The 14,109-nt window shown below is 47.9% G+C and overlaps 1 protein-coding gene across 2 annotated transcripts in view; it reads left to right on the plus strand.

Annotated features, from left to right (window-relative positions):
• LOC126239504 (serine protease snake-like) overlaps positions 1–14,109 on the plus strand; it is a 149,091-nt gene that overhangs the window by 82,718 nt on the left and 52,264 nt on the right. The gene's annotated exons all lie outside the window — the stretch shown is intronic.

The raw sequence follows: 14,109 nt of genomic DNA on the forward strand, positions 1-14,109 counted from the left end.
ATGAGGGGGCTGGGTGGGTGAGGACAGTGACTAATGAAGGTTGAGGCCAGGAGGGTTATGGGAATGTAGGATGTATTGCAGGGAAAGTTCCCACTTGCATAGTTCAGAAAAGCTGGTGTTGGTGGGAAGGATCCATATGGCACAGGCTGTGAAATAGTCATTGAGATGAGGGATATCATGTTTGGCAGCGTGTTCAGCAACAAGATGGTCCACCTGATTTTGGCCACAGTTTGTCAGTGGCCGTTCATGCAGACAGACAGCTGATTGGTTGTCATGCCTACATAGAATGCAGCACAGTGGTTGCAGCTTAGCTTGTAAATCACATGACTGGTTTCACAGGTAGCCCTGCCTTTGATGGGATAGGTGATGTTAGTGACCAGAGTGGAGTAGGTGGTGGTAGGAGGATGTATGGGACAGGTCTTGCATCTAGGTCTATTACAGGGGTATGAGCCATGAGGTAAGGGATTGGGAGCAGGGGTTGTGTAAGGATGGACGTGTATATTGTGTAGGTTTGGTGGACAGTGGAATACCATGGTAGGAGGGGTGGGAAGGATAGTGGGCAGGACATTTCTCATTTCAGGGCACAACAAGAGGTAATCGAAATCCTGGCGGAGAATGTAATTCAGTTGCTCCAGTCCCAGGTGGTACTGAGTTAAGAGGCGAATGCTCCTCTGTGGCCAGACTGTGGGACTTCGTGAGGTGGTGGGAGACTGGAAAGATAAGGCACGGGAGATTTGTTTTTGTACGAGGATGGGAGGATAACTATGTTCAGTGAACACTTCAGTGAGACCCTCAGTGTATTTAGAGAGGAACTGCTCATCACTGCAGATGCGATTGAGGTTCTGGAGGAATGTGAATAAGGTGTCCTCACCTTCAATAGAGATAGAAAAGATGTCAACAACAAATCTGAACCAGGTGGGGATTTAGGATTCTGGGTTTTCAGGAAGCATTCCTCTAGATGGCCCATGAATAGGTTAGCATAGGATGGTGCCACGCAGGTGCCCATAGCCGTAACGTGGATTTGTTTGTAGGTAATGCCTTCAAATGAGGAGTAATTATGGGTGAGGATACAGTTGGTCATGGAGACTAGGAAGGAGGTTGTTGGTTTGGAATCCATAGGGCATCTGGAAAGGTAGTGTTCGACAGCAGTAAGGCCATGGGCATTAGGAATGTTAGTGTACAGGGAGGTGGCATCAGTAGAGATGAGCAGGGCACCATGTGTTAAAGGGACGGGAACTGTGGAGAGTCAGTCGAGGAAATGTTTGGCATGTAGGAGGATAGGTTCCGGGTAATGGAGCGTCCTGGGTGGTTGAGTTTATGGACTTTAGGAAGCATGTAGAAGGTGGGAGTGCAGGGAGTGGTAGGGATAAGTAGAGAGATGGACTCTGGAGAGAGGTTCTGGGATGGGCCTAAGGAATTGAGTAGTAACTGGAGATCCTTCTGGATTATTGTAATGGGATCACTATGGCATGGTTTGTAGGTGGAAGTATGTGACAACTGACGCAGTCCTTCTGCCATGTAATTCTTTTGGTGGTGGAGCCTTTGTCTTCAAACATCCATCCTGGATTTTCCATTGTCTGTTTTTTGCCTGATGGCTTTTCTTCAATCCTAACCCTGTGCTGTTTTCCTTTGTAATTACTTTCTTTTGGATCGCTATACTCAATGTCTATTCTTCTTTCTTTTCTTTCCTGTGTTTCTCTTGTTGCCTTACCAACTGCACTGCACACTATACTTATGAGCCACAGTGTATCAAATGACTCAACTGCACACAACAGACAACCTCAATACCACTCTGATTGTTGGTGCAGCATCTTGTGTCCCACATTACTCCTGCCAAGATAATTAAGCCCTTACCTTCAAACTGATCACGCTCCCTGTGTCAGTTCCTGTATTTTTGTGTGTTATCTCACGCACTTTTCCAGTGCCATGATATTGTATCTCTACCTATGAACCCCTCCCCACACCCCACACTTCCTCCTTTCTGTCCCTGTTTGCACCCACTAAATCCAACTCATCCAGTCACATCTGCCGTTCCCCTTCTTTATGCTTATCCCCCATCAAACCTGCTACCCACAGTAAGATGCATATATTTATTAATGATTAGTTATTCTCTACTTTGACCCTTGTGACTTCTTTCCAATTTTAGTGAGTGTTCGCCTTCCACTATCGTCATCTTCCTCAGATTTTATCTTGATTTTTCCCCCTTGTGCATCCATTGGTCCTTTTTGTGTTTTTCACATGTATTTGGGTGTATTTTGCGTAATTTTTCAGACGTAAGTCTACTTTCTTAAGTAATTTTTCACATTTTTTGCACCACCATGGATTCATGCTCCTTCCATCTGGGTCAATACAGAAAAGTTTCCTTATCCCTAGTCAGATCCCACTCCCACATATTGTTCCTCCATTGTTACTTGGCTCATGAAATCCCCCCCCCCCTCCCCCCTAATGCCCTTACCATCAAATTACCCATCTCTGTATGCCACCCCTCCTTCTACAATGACCTCCACCTGTTCAGATTTCACCAATCCTTAGCCCTTACCAACATAGTCCTGCAGAACAATATCAACCAAGCTCAATCCTCCTTGCAGTATCTTCTCTCCATCTGCAAAATTCTCCTGCTGTGTAATCCCAAATTCCTGGAACCCATAACATACATTGAAACTCTTGCCCTGCAGGAACTTGAGCAACAGGCACAATGCCACCTCAGAAAGCTCTCCATCCTGCTCACTTCCTACTCCTGCCTTGGAGTACCACTGTCCATCCCTTCTACAACAATCTCCAAACCTCCCCCACGCCACCTCATAGCTGACAAACCTTGTCTTGCAGACCTACTACACTTACCCCACCACCAAACAGAACCCAGAACCTAAACAGACCCACAACACAGTTATGAACCTTTCCTCCAGAATCCTTAGTCCCACAGAAATATCAGTCCTTTCCAAAGGCCTCACCTTTTGCCCCACTCCCAAATTCAACCATGCAGGACTTGTTAAAGACCTTCTCTCCTTCTCCCAGTCCCTACAGTGGAAACACTTTTTTGCCACCAAGCCAACCTATCTGACTCAACCGAAGACCAATATTGAACCTAACTCAGTTCACTCCTCCATCCAACCATGATCCACCCCCACTGCCTCCAAATCAACTCCTGTTAACTTTCCAGAATTTCTTAACCTTGAACCTTGCCTCACCATCATTCCCCAAATCCCCCCAACCTGCAAACTAACCTTACGTCCACAGAAAGAACTGTAGTCCACCATCTAAAAGCTGATCCTGACCTTATAATCCTACCTGCAGACAAAGGCTCCACCACCGCTGTTTTGAACCGCAAGGATTACATGGCAGGACGACTCCGTCAGCTGTCAGGTACTTTGCCCAACAAACCATGCCACAGTGATCCCAATCCAGTAATCCAGCACGATCTACAGTTACTACTCAAAGCCTTAGGCCCATCCCGGAACCTCTCTCCAGAGTCATATCTCTCTATTTACCCCTACCACTCCCCACACTCCCACCTTCTACATGCTTCCTAAAGTCCATAAACCCAACCATCATCACTACTGATGCCATCTCCCTGTTCACTAACATTCCTAATGCCCATGGCCTTACTGCTATTGAACACTTCCTTTCCAGATGCCCTATGGATTCCAAACCAACAACCTCCTTCCTAGTCTCCATGACTGACTATATCCTCACCCACAATTACTTCTCCTTCGAAGGCATTACCTACAAACAAATTCATGGTACAGCTATTGGCACCCACATAGCACCAACGTATGCTAACCTATTCATGGGCCATCTAGAGGAATCCTTCCTGAAAACTCATAATCCTAAACCTCTCACCTGGTTCAGATTCATTGATGACATATTTGCTATCTGGATCAAAGGTGAGAACACCCTACCCACATTCCTCCAGAACCTCAACTTCTTCCCCATCTGCTTCACCTGGTCCTACTCAACCCAACAAGCCACTTTCCTAGATGTTGACCTCCACCTCAGAGATGGCTACATTAGTACCTCTGCCCATATCAAACCTAATAACCACCAGCAATACCTCCACTTCGACAGCTGCCACCCATTCAATACCATGAAGTACCTTCCATACAGCCTAGCCACCCATGGTCATTGCATGTGCAGTGATGAGCAGTTGCTCTCTAAATACACCGAGGGTCACACTGAAGCATTCACTGACCATAGTTATCCTCCTATCCTTGTACAAAAACAAATCTCCTATGCCTTATCATTCCAGTCTTCCTAAAGTCTCACAGTCTGGCCACAGAGGAGCATTCCCCTCTTAACTCAGTACCAGAGCAACTGAATTACATTCTCTGCCAGGGTTTCGATTACCTCTTGTTGTACCCTGAAATGAGAAATGTCCTGCCCACTATCCTTCCCAGTGCTCCTAGTGTGGTATTCCACTGTCCACTAAACCTACACAATATACTCGTCCATCCTCACACAACCCCTGCTCCCAATCCCTTACCTCATAGCTCATTTTCCTGTAATAGACCTAGATGTGAGACCTGTCCTAGATATCCTCTTACCACCAGCTACTCCACTCTGGTCACTAACATCACCTATCCCATCAAAGGCAGGGCTACCTGTGAAACCAGTCATGTGATTTACTAGCTAAGCTGCAAGAACTGTGCTACATTCTGTGTAGTCATGACAACCAACCAGCTGTCTGCCTGCATGAACGGTCACCGACAAACTGTGGCCAAAAAACAGGTGGACCACCCTGTTGCTGAAAATGCTGCCAAACATGACATCCCTCATCTCAATGACTGTTTCACAGCCTGTGCCATATGGATCCTTCCCACCAACACCAGCTTTTCTGAATTGCACAAGTGGGACTTTCCTTGTGATACATCCGACGTTCCCATAACCCTCCTGGCCTCAACCTTCGTTAGTCACTGTCCTCACCCATCCAGCCCCCTCCCTGTTCCCATTCCAGCACCACACAGCTGTCATTTCACCGCCACACCCAGTGTTTTAACTTCTTTTTATTTCTCTCCTTTCCACTACTTACCCCCTCCCCCCTCTGCAACTTCTCTCCTACCCTCTGTCTAAACTGCAACACTTCACTGTCCATCACTCCCACCATACTATCCCTCCCTCTCCCCGACCCAGCCTCCTCCTTACCCCCACCCAATCACCAGTCCCATCATGCACTGGTACTGCTGCTTGCAGAGTAGTTTCAGTTCTCTGAGACTGCAGACGTGTGTGTGTGTGTGTGTGTGTGTGTGTGTGTGTGTGTGTGTGTGTGTGTGTGTGTGTGTGTGTGTGTGTGTGTGTGTGTGTGTGTCTACTGCTGACTAAGGCCTTAATAGCTGAAAGCTATAATTGTGTGAATCTTTTTGTTGTGCCTACCATGACTCAGGACCTCTGCTATATAGTGAGTAGCAACTTTCCTTCTCTGGTATAGTGCATTCCGTCCTGGATTTTCCATTGTTTTATTTAAAATGCTAGTTTTTCTACCACAGTGTTACTGTAAAATGATACCATTTAAAAAATTGTTAGAAATGTAGTTTTCCATTCAGAAATCATCTGTGGTTAATTATTGTTTGGTGTAATTATTTGATACTGAGATATTGACCTTCCTCCTCTTCCACATATTTACGTTCTGGTCATTGCTAGCATCAACTTGATCATCTCAAAGCTATAAGTTTAAATGAGTGTGGAATGGTGTTTGCTCAAAGATCTACACATGTGATGTTTTAGATGACATAAACATGAATTTTATTCCTTCCAAAGCTCAGTTATTACTCACAGTGACCACTTTTTACACCAAGAAAAGTCATTGACACAATTATCCAGAATCAGCACCCATAATTATAGTGGTTAAGTTAATTGACACAAAATAAACAGATTGCATTTATACAAAAAAGTCACAGTTGACAATTACCACTGTCTTTCAGTGGTTTATTTATAGCCTTAGTGAATGAGGAGGAGGGGGGGGGGGGGGCAGTACCACAGCTCTTTTGTGGATGTGTGTCACATTTGAAATGCATGGGGCTCCGAGATATTGCAGCCTTTCTTATCTCTTGGCTGCATTCCCTTCCCTATATACACTTTTTCCCATCATTGCTCTTACCCCTCCAGCTTCTTCTCCCTCCAGCTTCCTCATCCTCCCTCAGAGTTTCCCTTTGCTATGTCTTCCACTATTCCTTTGTGGTCTAGCTAGTCTTGTGTTTCCACTATCCCTTTTTTTTTCCTCTGGTCTCCCTTGGGGTTTGATCTCCCATTCTAAACTCTTTCCATAGTCTGAACCATTTGGGGCAGAACTACCTCTCTAGCATCTCTGATGTGGGTTCCTCTCCTTTCCCACCATAGACCCCAACCTCCACTGGGTCAACAGCATGGTGGCTGGTCAATGCAGTAGGCTGTTATGACATACCCATCTATCTGAACCCACTGACAACACAGGATTCACTCTTTTGGTACCTGAGCTGTCACTCTCTTGTGTATGCGTAGGAGTGGTTGCTCACCCTTTTAAGGCATTGGAACTCCATTGGAACTGCCATGACAGGCAGCCCTTGCTGCCATTGGGTGGTGCCCACAAGGTGAGCACTTGATATGAGGGGGTAGTACCAGGATGGATACTCTTTGCAACAAGTGTGCTAACTCCATACTTCTGGCCACTCTCCTGCAGCTGCCTCTTCATACAGGAACAGTTCTTTCTCTGCTCCTACTTTTAGTTCTTTGGCCTTTTCCACCCTGGCCACCCCCTGGCAGGAGGGCCAGGCCCACCACATTCGGGCGGAACCATTTCCCTGTTACTTGGTTTGTTCCAGGATGGATGGGAGGACTTTTCCCGTTACAAAACCAAACTTTTTTGTAGAACACATTGAAGATAAATTTGGTGAAGTTGACTTCCTTAGTAAGATACAATCTGGTTCCCTACTGATTAAAACCTCTTCTGCCAGTCAACTTCCCCTTTGTGATTGTGAGCACTTAGGAGACATCCCAGTGAGCGTTACTCCTTACCAATCCTTAAATATGACCCAGGGCACTATTTTGTACAGGGACAGGGACCTCCTCCTATCTGATGAGAAACCTGGGACTCATCTACCACTGCACTGTATTTATTGCACTGATACTTGCACTTTCATAGTGGCTTTTGAGGAGATATCCTTTCAGAAAAAGTCAGTTAAGATTTACTATCATGACATGAAGCCCTGTGCCCTGCCTCCCAAGTGCTGTTTCTGGTGTTTCCGTTTGGTCTTTGCATTTGAGGCAACTCTATTTGTGGTAGCTGCATCCTTCAGCCAAGAACATGAACTGTTCCGGCTCACATTCTGCTCACTCACTAGATTACACGATCTACAAAAAGGAAAGAAAGATCCAGGAATTCCAAACTCTCACCCACCTATCCCTCTCTTTGGCCTGACAGAAATTCAACTGTCTCCACACAGTGTCTTTAATGTCTGTCTTTGATTCTGGTGCATCTTTTCATCCTCTTCCTCCTGCCTTCCATCATTTCCACCTCCCTAGCAGACCCCATTCTCTCTCCTCATGGAATCACGCCTCCTCAGCTGGAGAAGAAACCCTCTTCTCTGGCACCCACTGAGGATGGGACTCCCTCTAGGAGTCCCCTACCTGCCATCTCTAGGATAAGAAGCTTGTTAGTTAGACAGACATGGGGATGATGACTGCCGAGGTCTGATCTTATATTTGTGGATGTCACTCCACGCTTACTAGTGACTGACACTGACTTGACACAGAGAATGATTCTGGCCCATTTCATGTCCATCTGGACTATTATACTACTCTCCTTTAATAGAATTGTAATGATTATTATTGTCACCTTCCAAGATTGCAGACTCTTCTTTCTCTCTACTCTGTAGCTTGTGTCATATTGTAGGAATCTCTTTTTGTGAATACTCTTTTGCAAACTTTTTGTGGATTTCAAGCATCCTGCCAGAGTCAGGTCAGTCCTTTGCAAACCTCCAGTTGCTTCTCACTGGTCCACATGGAAATTGTTCATCTGCATGGAAATTGTCAGTTTCTGTGAAACTCTTCAAACCACAGTGGAAGCAGTGACCATTCAGATCCATATGCAATCTTTATCTCACCCCAAACCAGACTCCTACACTTCCAGATCTTCTTGTCCTTCTTTGACAGCTCCCTCCTCCCTTCTTTCACCTTGGGGATTTTGATGCCCATACCACTCTGTGGAATGATAGTGTGTCCACTCACTGGGATACCTTCTGGCAGGGCTTAATCTCTGTCTGCTCAACACTGGATCTCCCATACACTTTAGTGTAGCACACGGCACTTTCTTGGCTATTAATCTTTCACTCTGTAGACCTGGATTCCTCACCTCCCCTCCTGTCAGTGGGAAGTTCATGACGATTTGTGCAACAGTGATCATTTTCTGATAGTCTTTCATTTCTTCAGCATCACTTGCCCGGACGTCCTCCCAGGTGGGCCTTTACAAATGCAGATTAGGAAGCTTTTTCCGGAATGCCTGCCCGAGGAGGCTCGTGGTCCTTTAGTGAATAAGTGCATGGAGAGCACGGGGCCCGAGGTATTGCAGCCTTCTTTCTTTCCTGAGCTGCATTTCCTTGCCCTTCCTCTCCTTTCCTGCCCTTGCTCCTTCCCCTTCACCCTCTCCTCTCCTCTCCTCTCCTCTCTCCTCTCCCCTCCCACTCTTAGTGTACTTGTTTATGTTGGCCCCTCTATCCTTCTGGTTATGTTGGCTTTCCAATTTGGTTTTGTTGCGTCATTACCACATCCTTCTGGCATTCTCTGGTCCCCCTCTGTTTGACCCTCATTACTTAATTTCTATTCAATAGTGTGAGCTATTTGGGGAAGAGCACCGTACGTAGTGTCTCCAATGTGTGCCCTCCTAGTTCCTTCCACATTTTCCTTCACTTCATTGTCTGATGCTAGTGCATAGCCAGCATGGTAGCCAGCCCATGTGGTGCGGTCGCTATGATGTACTCTTTTGGTTGAGCCCCCTGGAAACACAGGGATCACACTTCTGATACCTGAGCTGTGACCACCTCATGTAAGTCTAGGAGTGGTTGCTTGTCATCCTGGAGCAGCGGAACTCCCGGCAATGGCCGCCGTGCTAGACGGCCCTTGTTGTGGCTGGGTGGTGCCCTTGGGGAGAGCCGCTGATTGGAGTGGGTGGTATCAGGGTGGACACAATGCAAATGAAATGCATATGGGTCCAGAACTCTGGCTGTTCTTCTGTGGCCATCTCTCTGCATGGAAATGATTCTTTTAGTGCTGGTTCTTCTGCCCCTTTGGCCTTCCCTTCCATGGCTACCTCCTGGGAGGAGGGTCAGGCTCGTCAGCTAGGGGCGAAACCTTTCCCCCGCTATGTGGTTTGCACCAGAACTGATGGGGATACTTTCACCAATACCAAACCTTTATTTTTTGTGGAACACATTGAAGACAAGTTTGGCCAAGTGGACTCTCTGAGTAAGATGCGGTTGGGTTCGTTGTTGGTCAAAACTGCTTCAGCTGCCCAGTCTGCAGCCTTTTGTGCCTGTAACCATCTTGGGACAATTCCTATGTCCATTACTAGTCTTTAAATATGGTTCAAGGTGTGATTTTTAACAGGGACCTCATCCTTCAAACTGATGAGGAACTTCAGGACAATCTCGGATGGCGGGGTGTTCACTTTGTTCAGTGTGTTCAGAAGGGTCCGAAGGACAATCACATGGATACTGGTGCCTTTATCCTGGCCTTTGAAGGGGTACACTCCCTGAGAAGGTGAAGATTATGGTTTATCGATGTGATGTGAAGCTGTACATCCCACCACCTATGAGATGTTTTAAGTGTTTGCATTTTGGACACATGTCTTCTCGCTGTTTGCAGGCCCCTCTCTGTAGTAACTGTGGATGTCTAGTCCATGAGGAGAGTTCCTGTGTTCTCCCACCTGTGTGTGTTAATTGCCATGGCAATCATTCTCCACCTTCACCAGATTGCCCATTTTATAAGAAGGCAGAGAAGCTACAGGAGTATAAGACCCTTGATCGTCTAACCTACACTGAGACTCGTAAGAAGTATGCATGTCTTCATCCTGTGTCCATGATGTCTAGCTATGCTTTAGTTTCATTTTCACCCCTTCCTCCCCCTTCCTTACCCCAGTCCCAAACACCTCTCCTCCCCCCTCCCCTATGGCTCCCACACTCTCCCCTCTGTCCGCTGCTCCCCCTCCCCAGCCAGAGAAGTGTCCCATTTCTTCAGCGTCTGCCGGTCAAGGGCGCCCCTCCCGGATACCCCTTCCCAGCACCACGAGAACTACCACATGACGACCATGAGAACTGCGGTCTGTGGGCCCCCAGGTTGCCTGATCTATTTCTGTTCCAGATCTTGCAGCAGCTAGCTCCTTTTTGCTGCACAGACCTCCTCGATCTCAAACGGAAAAGAAGAAGAAACATAAGTCTCAGGACAAGGAGACTCTGGTGTTGCCAGAGGTCCCATCCCCACCTTTGCAACCTGACGCTGACCTGCTGTTCGTGGATATTGCCCACTCCTTGTCAGTGACAGTTGGTGACCCGGTGGCATGACTGGCTTTAGCCTGTTCACCCCCCATTTGAATCATTGTTCTGTGTTTATCCAATGGAATAGTAGTGGATATTACCGTCACCTTCCAGAGTTGAAATCCTTTATTTTGTTTTACTCTGCAGCTTGTGTGGTTCTATAGGAATCTCATTTTTCTGTCGGAATTGGGTCGGTCCCCAGCGGGCCCTCTGGTGGCATTTGTACGTTGGTCCATATGGATGTTGCTAGCATGTGGATTCCTCTTCACACTACATTGGAAGCAGTTGCTGTTAGGGCCCACTGGACTCTGAGGTCATGGTTTGCAATCTTTATCTCCCTCCTGACAGGACTTACACTTGCTGCCTTAACTGCCCTTTTTCAGCAACTTCCTCCTTAATGCTCATCATACCTTGTGGGGCAGTGCATTTCCATCTACACTCCTGGAAATGGAAAAAAGAACACATTGACACCGGTGTGTCAGACCCACTATACTTGCTCCGGACACTGCAAGAGGGCTGTACAAGCAATGATCACACGCACGGCACAGCGGACACATCAGGAACCGCGGTGTTGGCCGTCGAATGGCGCTAGCTGCGCAGCATGTGTGCACTGCCGCCGTCAGTGTCAGCCAGTTTGCCATGGCATACGGAGCTCCATCGCAGTCTTTAACACTGGTAGCATGCCGCGACAGCGTGGACGTGAACCGTATGTGCAGTTGACGGACTTTGAGCGAGGGCGTATAGTGGGCATGCGGGAGGCCGGGTGGACGTACCGCCGCATTGCTCAACACGTGGGGCGTGAGGTCTCCACAGTACATCGATGTTGTCGCCAGTGGTCGGCGGAAGGTGCACGTGCCTGTCGACCTGGGACCGGACCGCAGCGACGCACGGATGCACGCCAAGACCGTAGGATCTTACGCAGTGCCGTAGGGGACTGCACCGCCACTTCCCAGCAAATTAGGGACACTGTTGCCCCTGGGGTATCGGCGAGGACCATTCGCAACCGTCTCCATGAAGCTGGGCTACGGTCCCGCACGCCGTTAGGCCGTCTTCCGCTCACGCCCCGACATCGTGCAGCCCGCCTCCAGTGGTGTCGCGACAGGCGTGAATGGAGGGACGAATGGAGACGAGTCGTCTTCAGCGATGAGAGTCGCTTCTGCCTTGGTGCCAATGATGGTCGTATGCGTGTTTGGCGCCGTGCAGGTGAGCGCCACAATCAGGACTGCATACGACCGAGGCACACAGGGCCAACACCCGGCATCATGGTGTGGGGAGCGATCTCCTACACTGGCCATACACCACTGGTGATCGTCGAGGGGACACTGAATAGTGCACGGTACATCCAAACCGTCATTGAACCCATCGTTCTACCATTCCTAGACCGGCAAGGGAACGTGCTGTTCCAACAGGACAATGCACGTCCGCATGTATCCCGTGCCACCCAACGTGGTCTAGAAGGTGTAAGTCAACTACCCTGGCCAGCAAGATCTCCGGATCTGTCCCCCATTGAGCATGTTTGGGACTGGATGAAGCGTCGTCTCACGCGGTCTGCACGTCTAGCATGAACGCTGGTCCAACTGAGGCACCAGGTCGAAATGGCATGGCAAGCCGTTCCACAGGACTACATCCAGCATCTCTACGATCGTCTCCATGGGAGAATAGCAGCCTGCATTGCTGCGAAAGGTGGATATACACTGTACTAGTGCCGACATTGTGCATGCACTGTTGCCTGTGTCTATGTGCCTGTGGTTCTGTCAGTGTGATCATGTGATGTATCTGACCCCAGGAATGTGTCAATAAAGTTTCCCCTTCCTGGGACAATGAATTCACGGTGTTCTTATTTCAATTTCCAGGAGTGTAGTTAGGGTCTTCTCATAGACCAGTTTCCTGCAGACCATGACTTGCGCCTTCTTAATGATGGCTCCCCTACTCACTTCAGTGCTGCTCGTCGTACCTTTTCTGCCATTGATCTTTCTCTTTCTTCTCCTTCCCTCCTCCCTTCATCACACTGGTCGCCACATGATTACCTTTGTGATAATGACCATTTCCCATTGATTCTCTCACTTCCTTCCCGCTCCCCAATGGACAGGTTACATTGTTGGTCTTACCAACGTGCTGATTGGCCTCTATATACTGCACAGGTAATTTTTTCTCCCTCTTTGTCGGGTTGTATTGATGACATCCTATGTGACATGTCTGATGCCATTGTTCATGCTGCTAGCCTTGCTATCCCGTTCTCATCTGGACCATTTCACCGCCGGCAAGTCCATGGTGTAGTATGGCCATTGCCATTGCCATTGCCATTGCTATTTGCCATCTGTGATCACTGTCTAGCTTCGCAACACCTTAAGAGTCACCCATCCATTGCCAACCTTATTACCTCAAACACCTTTGTGCTAAAGCCCATTACTTAAAAATGCTTTGTTTCTTCCCTCAGTTCTACTGTCCCTATGTCATGGGTATGGACTACACTTTGCTCTGTCCAAGGTTGCCATCAGCAGTCTAACCTCCTGGGCCTTCCCCTCCCAGATGGCCTTTGTACAGATCTGTTGATCCTCGTGGAACATCTTGTGACCTATTTTGCAACAGTATCAGCATTAGTCTCCTATCCAGCCCGCTTTCCTTCACCAAAAACAGCAGGCTGAAGCTTCCACCTTATGTTTTACCCCTTATCAGCCAGAATTTTACAACGAACCTTTTACTGAATGAGAACTTCTTTCCGCACTTTCTTCTTCTCATGATACGGCCCCTGGCCCTGACTCCATTCATAAGCAACTGTTTCAACATCCCAGTGCTCCACAACAGCAACATCTTCTCTGGGTGTTTAACTGTATTTGGCTCCAGGGTGACTTCCCTTCTCAGTGGAGGGATAGCATCATGGTTGCTGTCATTAAGCCTGGTAAGAACCCCCTATTTGTCGAAAGCTATCAGCCTATTAGTCTGACAAATGTTGTTTGCAAGTTACTTGAATGGATGGTAGCCTGTCAGCTCAGTTGGGTCCTCAAATCTCGGGATATATTATCCCCTTACCAGTGTGGCTTCCGAGAGAGATGGTCTTCGATTGATCATTTACTTCACTTGGAATCCGCAGTTCAGCAGGCTTTTTCCCAGTGCCGCCATTTGGTTGCAGTATTTTTCGACCTTCACAAGGCCTATGATACGGCTTGGCGCCATCACGTCTTACTTACACTTCATGAGTGGGGCCTTCGGGGCCTGCTCCCAATTTTTATCCCCCAGTTACTGTTCCATCAGTCATTCAGGGTTCAGGTTGGTACTGCTTTTAGTTCTCCACAGACCCAGGAGAATGGCATCCCACAGGGTTCCGTATTGAGTGTACTTCTTTTCCTCATTGCAATAGGTGGACTTGTGGCCTCTGTCAGTCCTTTGGTTACCCCTGCTTTGTATGTGGATGATTCCTACGTTTGGGTTAGTTCCTCCTGGATGGTCTCTGCAGAGCGGCAGCTCCAGGGAGCTATAAGGTGCATGGACCCTCTCACAAGGGTTTCAATTCTGTCCTTTAAAATCGCAGGTGGTCCACTTCTGTCGCTGTACTATGGTCCACCTTGATCCGGAGCTCTACCTCGATGCACAACAATTACCTGTGGTCCCACAG

The sequence above is a fragment of the Schistocerca nitens genome, chromosome 1 (assembly GCF_023898315.1).
Source record: "Schistocerca nitens isolate TAMUIC-IGC-003100 chromosome 1, iqSchNite1.1, whole genome shotgun sequence".
Lineage (NCBI taxonomy): Eukaryota > Metazoa > Arthropoda > Insecta > Orthoptera > Acrididae > Schistocerca > Schistocerca nitens.